General features: G+C 36.6%; 1 protein-coding gene across 2 annotated transcripts in view; it reads left to right on the forward strand.

The window, feature by feature from the left end:
- Positions 1–1,520: 1,520 nt before the first annotated feature.
- The window catches only part of LOC6576336 (chaoptin), a 64,787-nt gene continuing 54,222 nt past the window's right edge, over positions 1,521–12,085 (forward strand). For both annotated transcript variants that reach the window (XM_015165124.3, XM_002002291.4), the window contains exon 1: positions 1,521–2,026. The gene's annotated coding sequence lies outside the window, so the exon portion shown is untranslated. The remainder of the gene's footprint in view (positions 2,027–12,085) is intronic.

Below are 12,085 nucleotides of genomic sequence, written 5' to 3' on the forward strand. Positions count from 1 at the left end.
TATATGACTACTATATTGGAGTTCTCACACACCTCGATGATGATCAAACATATATTCAGAGATCTTAAAAAAACTAGAATACTTCAGACTTTTCTCAAGTTGCTATCTCTAATAACCTATTTCTTAATTAAAATTATTTTTAATAATAATATTTTATAATATTAATAATAATAATAATAATAATGTAAAAAAATTTATTTTAATTAATTTATTATTTTCTAAAAATATTTTTATTAATAGAAAAAAATTGAATTTATTTTACATTGAGTTCATTATAAATCTTAGATTATTATTTGCCTATATTTATCTTTGATCGTCGTCTCAGCTTTTTCGCTTTTTTTTCATTCATACATATAGCTGCGTATGTATAAATATGCATATATCTATATCAATGGTATATCTTCCTTCTTCTTCTCAGTCCCAGTCAAGTTCTCAGTCAAACATCTACAATATGTTGGTACAATTTGAGCATCGAAATAAATCGTTTAAAGTCCTTAAATTCATTCGCTTGACCAATGCAGCTAACCGCAATTTCTACCTCATCTCCAATCCACGGCAATTTCTTGAGCTCGGACCGAAACGAAATTCGATGAGCCACCCAACTATGAAAAATTTACCCTTTGCAGCAACCCATTTATTTGTCTGTTGGTTTGGGAGCTGCCATCATATCTTAGCATGCGGTTAGAAGTTGTTCTGCCTCAGCTCTGCTATATCATGGCTGCTCCTCTTCTTCATCTTCATCTTCTTCTTCGAACTACCTTAAAAATTAATTGAAACATCACTACCGGCTAATATTGTATATTAAAAACCAAGCAGCAACAGCAAGAACAGCAACAACGAACGCTTTGAGCATAAAACATGCAATGGCCAAAAGAGACGAGCGTAAACTTTATAGGTTAGCTGAGCATGAGGAATAAGGGCGCAGGGGGGGTGAGGAGGGAACTTGCAAATTGCCTGGGTGCGTGGCCATTTGTCAGTCTTAGTGCCCGGGGCTAGAAATGTTTTACAATAAATTCGACGAACATTTTGGGTTTTCGAGTTTATTAGCTGTCGGCCGGCACCTGCGGTCAAAGGGCACACAACAACACACACTTCACTCCACTTCAATCAACTAGACCCCCGTTCGGTTTTCCCCTCCCCTTTCCACTCCTATGTGCACACCACACAACTCGCATTCATTCATCTTCATTGTCAAAGCGTCGTCAAATCAGTGTCCGGTTTTTTGAATTTTCAACTGGGCAGCGGGGCATTGCCAGCTCTTAAATTTTACCGTTATGCTATGCGCATGCTCTCACACTCTTCGGCGTTCTCTTCGTGGCGCTCTCACGTTAAATGCGGCTCATTGCATTTTTGGCACGTTTAACGTTCGTCTGTTGCGCCTAGGACAATGTTTTTTTGATTGCATGCCATTCGGCTGTGTCGTCATCGGGTCGGCTTCGTGGGTGTACTAAAAATGTACGAAGTCCACGGCGAAGGTCGTCGGCCATAAAATGCGCATAATGTTGTGCGGATGTGTCAGTACACGTTTGTTATTTGGCGCGACAGCAGTTGGCGGCAGCGGCAAGTCGCAGGCGTTTGACGTAAGCGTGAACGTAAACGTAGACGTTTAACGTGCACGCGCGCGCGTTCGTTATATTTTTGTCGGCATGCGGTGAACGTGAATGCGTGAATGTGGCGTTACAATTATAACGGTACAAAGAAATCGCACAAGATATTTCAAGGCACACAGCGTGATTATTGTTTATTGTCTGCATATATGAGTGTGTGTGTGTGTGTGTGTGTGTGTGTGTGTGAGTGTGATTGTATGTGAATGAGTGAGTGTGTGCATGCTTATGTGCAAGTGTAAAGTGCTAAAGTGAAGTGCTCTTCAAACTGTAACAGCAGCCCATACTTAAATACTTGTACTATATGCAACAACTGGATACGGATACGCGCGTCTCGCTTTAAGTACAAAGCAAACCACCAAACAGCAGTCAACCAGCCAGCCAGCTAGGCAGCTAGGCCAGCGGGAGAGACAGACAGACAAGTAGGTACCGTAACGTAACGATTGATGCTGCCTCCTTATCCGTCCCCCATGACTGTCCCGCTAAAAGTTCAATTTCCTGCGTTTCTTTAATTGAAGCGCAATGTACACACACACAAACATACACACGCAAGCACACACTTGACAGCAGGGCAGGGGAAATGCGATGAAGAGAGATGACGGCTGCCGTCGTCGTCTACTGGGCGTTTGACTCTTGGTCAGTCATTAGTCATTTGCTCATTTCCGCAATAGTAGCCGGACGCACAGCACTTGTCAGCCAATAAACAAGCGACGGCTGCGACAGGCGAACGTATGAGTGAAGAGGATGGGAGATGGGTAAAGTAACGAGCGGAAAGCTGAAGAGTTGCGGTATTTAATGTGGACTGCACAAATATGAATGAAATGCTCATGGCGTAAGGCAATCTCTTTTATTGAGCTGGTCAGGGCTGGAGTGGGAGTGTGAATGTGAATGTGCATGTGCATGTGAGTGTATTGAGTTGCCCTTGGCGTGTTAAAAATTTACAGTTTCAGTTCTCTTGCAGATTTGTAATGAATCTCTGCGTTTGTTTATTTTTTTATTCATTTGTCATTTAAAGTTGTCCACCTAATTGGAGTGTATATATGTATATGTATATACATTTTCTTTTTTTGTTATATTCTCTCATTGCTTTGTTTGGATTGTAATATGTATATTACGTATACGTACTGTGACAACTTACCACAAAATGAAATTAAAATGATATTTATCATTTTAATATTCAAAGAAGCTTTATAGCTTTTGACACATATGTCATATTTGCCCAGTTGATATCGCTCTGATTGTTGTCAACGCAAGTGGAACGCCGCTGTAGACTTGGCTAACTGGGATATGTGTCACACATTCATTTTGCAATACAATAAACCACGTGGAGACAACGCCAGCAAATGCTGCATAGGTGCGAAGCAGAGAAGAAAAACAAAATAAAACAAGAAGAAGAAGAAGAAGCAGCAGCAGCGCAACAGAGATGTTTGTGTTAACAATGGAGGAGTGGCTGTCCAGCAGCAGCAGCAGCAGCGCCATCCACTTCTGCAAGTACTCAAGCCGACCTCGTCCCTCCCACCCCTCGCTCATGCCAGCTAACCCAGTTTTGTTGATGCCGCTTCATGGCCTACCTCTCGCCATTGCCGTTATATTTGCTTTTTTTGGCCTGACTGACTGGCCGCAAAACGACGAAGACTAACCTCAGCTTTAGTATGCACCCATCTCCCTCTCACTCTCACTCTCCCTCGCCACCTGCCCACCTCTCGCTCTCACTCGCAGCAGCAGCGCTTTGATGGAACTTGTTTTGTAATTGTTTTTGTGTCGAGCTGCATGACATGTTGTTGTTCTTCTTCTTCTTGCTGTTGTTGTTGGCAATTCCATTTTTTTTTTTTTTGGCCTTTTCTTATCGTCCAACGTCCGTTGGAGTTCCCAAAGAATTCCTGCTCTCAGCTCTTAGCCAGCCCTGAAGCCATTGTCACGTAAATCTCTGACTGGAATTAGCCTCGTTGACAAAAATATGCCTGCTTACACATTATTTGTGCAAACAAATAGACATGGACTACAGTTCTAATGACGGAAAGCGGTCGGCGTACAGTTGGTTGAGGAGGGGCGACGGGGTAACTAAGGGACGCCAGTGAAATTTGCATGGGAACTGCGACAGTTGCTTCATTGCTGTCGTTGTTGCTGCTGTTGCTGTTGTCGTTGTTGATTTGGGTTTTTGGGTTTGTCCTTTGCTCTTGACAGTAGTTTATGTCGCCAGCCCAGCTCTATAACTGTTGTTTTGTTTTTATTGATCTGTTTATGCTTTTTTGGCCTCTGGACAATGCGGCAAACTATGTGGAAATAAATAAAAAAAAAAAAAAAAAAACTAGAAGAGCAAGACAAATTTGACATTTTCTATGCTAGACATATATAAAATACTCTTTCACACTGTACTAGGTAAAACTGAACTAATTTGATGAGAGTAAGAATAATCTGTGTAATATAAATATTTTTATAAATAGTGAGCAAGATAAGAGACAAACTCAATTCTCAATTCTCAGAAATGTATGACCTAAAAGGAAAGGTAATTAAGCAATACAGAAATTTTCTTTATACTAGCTCGTGGGCTGTAAAGGGTATATAGGTTTTTCTCTAATGTCTTTCCATACGTCTGTGCTCACAAAAAAAATTATTTTGAGCTTCGTTAAGCTCTATTTTAATTAAGAATTAATATTTGTAAAATTAAGTTAGTGCATAAACCCCCAAATAATTATTTTCGCATCATGAAAGGGTATTATGTAGTCATGATCCCCCAACTGCAACATTCTTACTCTTCATCTTCCTCTCATTGTGGTTTCTCATCTGGCAAATAGAATAAAGAACGAAAGCCTTATCGGTTGATAAAGGTTAAATCGTTCCCACCGAGAGACGAAGCAAAAAGGTCTACTCAACTCAGACAAGCGTGAAAATTATAATAAACTGAATTTTCTGTCTATTATTATTATTATTATTTTTTTTTTAAGAGAAGCAAATCCCACTCCGCTTCATACCTGAAATGCCATTGTCTCAAACTCAAAGCCTGTGTGCAAAGCATTTTGTTTCTTGGTTACGTCTGGTTTATTGCAGCTAATTAACATTTCATAAACAAATAAATACCAGCCAGAGGCTTTTGGGCCTTTGGGTGCTGTCTATCAAAACTGAGCAACAGAAACTCGGAGCTGAGTCAGACTTAGACTTTGATGTGTGTAGTGGGTGTTAACCAAGGACTTGGAAACTTGGAAACCAAGGACTTGAACTGAAGTCCCTCCGTCCCCTAAATGTGAGATGCTTTTAGACATTTTGACTTTTAGCCAATTTCCAAACTGTAAGCTTTGATTGCTAAATTATCAAAAGTTAAGGAATTTATGAAGTTTATTTCAAGTTATATTTAATATTAGTTTAATGTATGAGTAATGTAAAAGTTGATGAAAAACAAGTAAGAAGGCTCCAGTCGAGACTGCTCGACTAGGAGATACCCTGAACCCTCCAAGCTGATATTCTAATCATTCTGCACTTCTACTATGCACACATACATACATATGCATCCAGACGCTGTTATACGCGCTCTGCTAACTGCGCAATTAGCTGCGACAGCGCTTGGGCTGCGCTGCAGTGTGAGGAATATTATGAGAATTTATTTGTAATTTATTATAAAATATTGAAAAATTGTTATTTGGAATATACATATGTATATGTATATATGGAATGTATATATTGGCTTTTGTTTTATTCGAAAAATTTGTTTAACAGAGGTCAATAAGCTCTTAGAGTGCTAAAGTAGTGAGTCATTAACTAAAGAAAATGAAAATTAATTCCTTTAGTTACAAGGATTATTCAACAACAACAACAACAACAAAAAAAAAAAAAAAAAAAAAAGAAAAAGGAAAACACTAACAACAACAAATTAATGCTTATTCATTTATCTAATGTCTTCATGTTACTTGACTTGGTTAGCGCAACTTAAGCCCTTAATCTGTATTTCAGCTTATTTAGCTTAACAATCAATTTCCAATCAAATATTTGTCAGCTATATGAAATTCCCTTTCATTGAACTGCTTAAATCAAACTTAATTCAACTGAGCTCGTCAGCCAAAGCCACAACACAGCTCAATTGCAGCGAAACGCCATCTAGCGGTCGGTAGTCAAGTCTATCGGACTATATGCTTCTGCTGCTGCTGTTGATGTTGCTGTTGCTGCTGTTCAGCATTAAGCTGTATGCCACACGCTGATTGATTTTTAATTACGAGCGGAAGAGTGCGGGTCATGGCTACCACGCCCCCTTTGGGCAACCGCCCTGATTGATGTTAATCATATGAATGCAGTTGGACATTTTCAGGGCAGTAACCAAAAAGCCGAAAAACGAAACAATTTGTGATTGTGGCACATCCATCAAAACAGTTTTATGTCCTATCCACGAGCGCATAATAGTTTGTCCCCAGACACAGTGTTGGATGGCCAAAAGATACAAAACTAATATAGAAGGAGAGTTGTAAGTGTATATACAATGTATATTATACATACATTTGATATATGTATATGATATGTATGTATATGAATGTAACAGCTGATAAGTCAAAGCATAAAGTTGATTGAGGGAAAATCTGGATTTTTATTTTTTTGCGCTGCCTTCTTATCTGAAGTATTATATACATATATTTTTCTTTACTACTGGCTAAAATATATTTGTAGCTCTATATTAAATAATATAATAAGCTGCTTATCGTAATCTCTTTATAAATGGCTGAAATCTAAGAGCTGCAGTGCAGGCTGAAAGTAAATTAATATAATGCATGGAGTAAAAAAATTATTAGTTGTCAAATTGTTAATATATGACTAAACTCTCGCAGAACACTAAATGAAATTAAACCACGAAATCTGATATGCATTATGTATGTATATATTTCATGAATAATATAGACTTTTACAGAGCATTCAATCAACTCACAGTTGAGGCTAATCCAATGAATATGAACTGAGTAACCGTTGAGTGCTAAATTAGAATTTCAGCCGAGGGCCCAAGGTAACGCACTTAAAACGTTTGCCAAACCAATTTTACAAATTTGTGGAAATCGAATATTATTCAGATAGTGCAAAAGATCCATTTACGTGATGTTAGCAAAGGCAAATAAAAAACGCGTTTGCATTTTTATTGAATTCGCTTAAAATGGAGAAGATGAAAGAGGCAGAGGCAGAGGCAGAGGCAGAGGCAGATTGCCATGGTAGTGAAAAACTGATGGAGAGAGAGAGAGAGATACTGATAGAGAGAGTGGGAGGCGAAGACAGTTGGAGTTGGACCGACATAAATAAACCTCAACTAAGCCGTGTGTTTTGACATAGATTTAAATTGACATGACTGTGCAAACAAAAACGCAAAACAGCGGCAGCAGCGGGTAAAGAGCGGGCGAAACGGGTTCAAGGGGGTTGGAATGGGGAAAGGGGTAAGGGGGTGATGGGCGGCCGAGGTTAGCTGCCAGCCGCACAAATTTGCGTTAAGGAATTCGAAACGCTCGACTGAGCCGCATTCACACAGGCCGCATTCGCATTCACATTCACATTCGCATTCACATTCACATTCACATTTGCCTAATGCCCGGCGCTTGGCCATTGATACGAATACAAAGAAAACATGAGAGAAAGAGAAGGCGAGACACAGCGAGACACGAGTTAGATAAAAATAAAAATGCAAAATAGTTTGTTATTTAACATATTTAACGGCATCTCTATCTCTATCTATGCCTATCTTTCTCTCTCTCTCTCTCTCGCACTCTGTCTTGTCCCTTAACGTAAATTGCCCGCCAGACACGGATGACAAACAGCTGCCCAAGCAGCGGGGGCGAGGCTGGGAAGCAGAGACTGAGACTGGGACTGGGCCATTGCTAGGCAAACCCTTTGACGATGCCAATGGCAACGCCTCAACGGCTCGTTGGCCAGAAGCCAAATGGTCTCAAATATTTGCCAGCCAAATAGCTGGAAAAGCGGGTCTCGCGCATTGCGTCTGCTTCTATTAGCTGGGCGCACGCACGCAGCCAAATTGAAAGGATGAAAAAAAAAAAAAAAATAATAAAAAAGTGCGTTGGTATTTAAAAAAGCAAAACAAGTGAGATTTGGAATTTAGCCAAAGAGCTCATGACTTGCGTATACCCTAGCTATAGATAAATCTATTTAAATAATTGCATTCAATGAAAACATTGAAATTAGGAAATGGTTGAGTGAATATGTTTAAATTCCATAGCAAACTATGGGCTAAACAATTTTAACTAGTATATATATATATTATATATTCCTAGTATATTAGGAATACATATATCATATATCTTGATATGTATCGAGTTGTTAAAAATAAACTTTGATTGAAACGCACTTCAATGATAATTAGCCTGTTCATAACTTGTTAAGATTGGGTAGTATTATTAGATTTATATTTTACTAATATTATTATTATGTACATAAATACTTATCGATATATTATCAAATTGAAATTTTATTAAAGTGAGATTAATAAACTTTATAGATTTATCATTTAATAGAAGAGGAAATATGACGATGCTTATGCTATGACAGATGAATTAATATGACAGATGAATTTAAATAATGTGAATTCAAAGCCTACAAACAATTAATGAAAATAGAGTAGAATATGAATATCTATATTTATCGATTCGTAAAAAACTTCGCTTTGTTTGTGGACAGCTTAAGTAGTTTGATAGCTTGATTAAATATAGATGAATATGTAAAAAAAAAAAAAAAAAATTAAAAATAAAAAACACAAATAATATTAAACATACTCAGTATATATGTATTTCTTCAAACATTTCTGAAACTGGCCTTACCTATATTTCTTAGCACTTGAAGCCTTAGCATAAAGTTCTCTTAGCTGATCAAACTCCACATATCACACACTAGCTACAGAGCATAAAAAACACACTCACACACGAAAAAAGAAAAAAATAAAAAGCGGGAAAATGCTCGCCCGTTTGTTTCCCTCTATGAATTCCAATTGGTGCGGGCGCCAATTTAAAAGGACTTAGTTTTTAATGAAGCGAGCCAAGTTGGATACATGCAACACAATGGCCGCAGCTCGAGCTCCAGTCCCAGCCCCAATGCGAGCTACGAATGTGTTGTCAGATGAGATACACAAGCGAAATACGTAAAAGTGTGAGAACGTGGAAAAGCTGTAGAAAGTTGAGAAGCTATCGGAACGCAAAAAATAGAATTGAATGCGACACGAGACACAATTAGAGCAGTGCAGAGGGAGTGAAAGTGACAGCAAAAATAGTTAAATTAAGTTGTTAAAAATTGGAAAGCTGAAAAAGAGAAAAAAGTCTGCAAAGCAAAAGGCAAATCGTCAAAGAGGTCGGAAATGATGTGAGAGTGTGAGTTCCGATTGAGCGAAGAAAATTGAGAGTGCAAAAGACGGGAGTGAAAAGCAAAGCAGAGCAGAAGAAAATTGAGAAATAAGTCAAAAACTCTTAAGAAAAAATTCTAGTGAAATGGCAGGTATCTAAAATATGGTGTTATGGGTAGTGCGAAATGTTGAATGAAAGGAAATGGATAAAAGAGAGGAAAGAGTATGAAATGCAGATATACATATAAAATATTTTCGTATTATTCTTAAGTGTCTAGGTAGCAAGAAGGAGTAGATAAGAGAGTTAGATAATTTATTGCTCATTCTAAATATTTTACTTTTATTATTTTATTATATGGTAACAATATGGCAACACTGGCTAACGGTACTGTGTAACTAAGAATCAGAATATAATAGCATTTTATTTTTTTTTTTTTTTTTTTTTTTCGATATATTGTCTGTCAAAGAGACGTCGAATGAAATTCAAAATTCAGTGATATATAATCATAAAAACGTATAGCTATTCATTTAACGTAACAAATGGTAGGTCGATGATAAATCAAAATTTGATACAAATTATAAAAGGTTTTGCACGGAATGGATTGCATGGTTTTGCGATGCTGTAACTTGTTTCGGCGCAAAAAAAATAAGTATCGATACTACACAGCTTCGATTGTGAACGAGTACATATATTTGAAATTTAAAGCTACAAATTCAATAGCGGCGAAGTGGTCTAATATACAGCACAAATACTTTGAATTTTAAGAGAAAATAACTCAAATTCAATTGAAATGAAACGAATAGATCTGTGAGAGCTACAGCAGTTTAGTTTAGTGCCAAAATAGCAAGCCGAACGGCTTTAGAATTACATTGTATAAATTGTAAAAATAAATTGTTGTTGTATTCAACTTTGTAGACTTACATAGTTATTGAATTGTTAATTATTAAAATATTATTACTGATTTATTATTTACTTAAAGCTATAACTCAGCTTCAGTTTCGACTTTAAGGTGGAAAGTTGTGAAGAGCTAATTTTCAGAATATAACATATTTTAAATATGTATACGATAATTTTTAAACTAATTATGTAAATGCTAGAATCAGTTAAAAGTAGATTTATTATTTAAAACCTAAGTTTCAATAAGGGCGGATTGGTTTGCGTTTGTACGGACATATTGTAAATGCAATATGAAGTTATTATACATGCACATATATAATTATAATACCACCTTTATAATATATCAAGGCTTTGAATCTATCATACATAACTTACTAACAGCATTGTAACTTGTAAATCCATCAATGAGTATCTAAATTATTATGATATTTACTCTTGATGACATTTCACATTTCTGTCAAATTAGTCACGAGCTTCTTACGCATTCATACAGATTACTCGATAATGCTTGGCATGTCTTAGGAACCTTCTCAATTACCTTAACCACATAACTGCAGCTCACCTGGCATTGCCCTTCTGCGGGGCTTAAAGCTATTGCCAGCTATTTAGCACAGCCAGCGGCAACGGCAGCAGTTGGCCAGGTGGTGAGGCAGGTAGACATTTGTTGTCTGTCATGTCCGTTTGTGTGCAGACTTATGGAATGCCAGCTAATGAGGTTTCCGTACCAAAACGTACTTACCCCATTGTAATTCTGTTCTCTGTCTTTGGCATAGAGTGAAACCAAATCAAATCACATAACATGTCAGCCAGAGCTACACACACACACACACACACTCTGTCCCAGGCAAAGCCAGAAGTCGGGCCAATGCAGCCAACCAACCTGTCAACATATCCAACTATGCAACTAACCAAAGTAAAACCCAATTCAAGGGTTTTACCTGTACCCCTCCCGCCCCTACAGCTATGCTAATAACGCGCATTTTCTTTTACGCTGCCGTTTGCCACCTAGAGCTGCCTCTATATGCTCTTAGTTATGCAGCTCTGCGTAGAGTCTACCTGTCGCCCACGTTGCCCACATTTTCAACATTTTCGCAAGCATTTCCACCTGCTTTCATTTTTTTGAGAGGGCTTTATGCACTGTTTGGTGTATAGATTTTTGGCTTTTATCGTATTTGATATTTTCATTATTATTTGCTATAGAAAATTGCATATTCAATTTGGAGTTCATATTGATCTGAGGTGATTGTTATTCAAGTCTTTATATTTGTTATATTTATAAGATACATATGTCTACTTTTACATGCATATTAATTTTTTCTTTTGTTCTCTTCACATTTTAATAAGATTTTAATAATTTTAATAAGATATTTGTAAATAATAAAAATTCATATACATATGTTGTATATGTATCTATTATATATTTTAAAATATATGGAGTAATAAAATAATATATAAAAAAATAAATAAAAATACAGATATATGTAATAATATTTTTAATTATTTTATTTAATAAAATTTTTAATTATTTTCATTTTTTTATGATATGGACTTTTGCATAAAGTAAGAAAAGAAATATAATAAATTAATTATTAAAACTGAAGCTTGAGTATATTAAAATTGGAACATGTACATAGTAAAAAATATTTTTTTATATATTTATTTGTCATTAAATATATACATATTAAATAAAACATAGTTGTCTATAATTTTATTTAGATTTTTATTTTATGCCTGTATTCTTGTATTCATATATTCGTTTATTTGATGGTTGTTATTTTTATCAAATACTTGTATTATATGATTTTCAAACTCAACATATTTTAAGCATTTACTAAAAAATATTGAATATAATTTTCTACTCAAGAGAAGCGGGAGAGTATCATATATAGGTATTAAAATCTTATATTCTGTCAGCTGTAATATACAAAACCATGTGAATGTTTTCTTTATAGGGCAGGTAATCTTCGACCTGTCAAATGTTGCATTTTTATTCGCTCCGTTTTCAATATTTATTCGCATTTGGAATCGCAATCGGTGTTTGTTGCGTTGTCGTCGTCGTTGTTGTCGTTGCTGTTGTTGTTGTTGTTGTCGATGGTTATTGTCGTGGTTGTTGCTGTTGCTGCTGTTGGCGTTGTCGTCGTCCAATATGTGTCAAATGCAAATTTAAATCTTATTGAAAAAGGGGATTAGGTGACAGCAGCAGAAGCACACACACTGAGAGAGCGAGCGAGCGAGCGACACAGAGAGAGCTGAGCTGTTTGCGGGGTGCAGGCGAAC

Source organism: Drosophila mojavensis, unplaced genomic scaffold, assembly GCF_018153725.1.
Source record: "Drosophila mojavensis isolate 15081-1352.22 unplaced genomic scaffold, ASM1815372v1 contig_36, whole genome shotgun sequence".
Taxonomy (NCBI): domain Eukaryota; kingdom Metazoa; phylum Arthropoda; class Insecta; order Diptera; family Drosophilidae; genus Drosophila; species Drosophila mojavensis.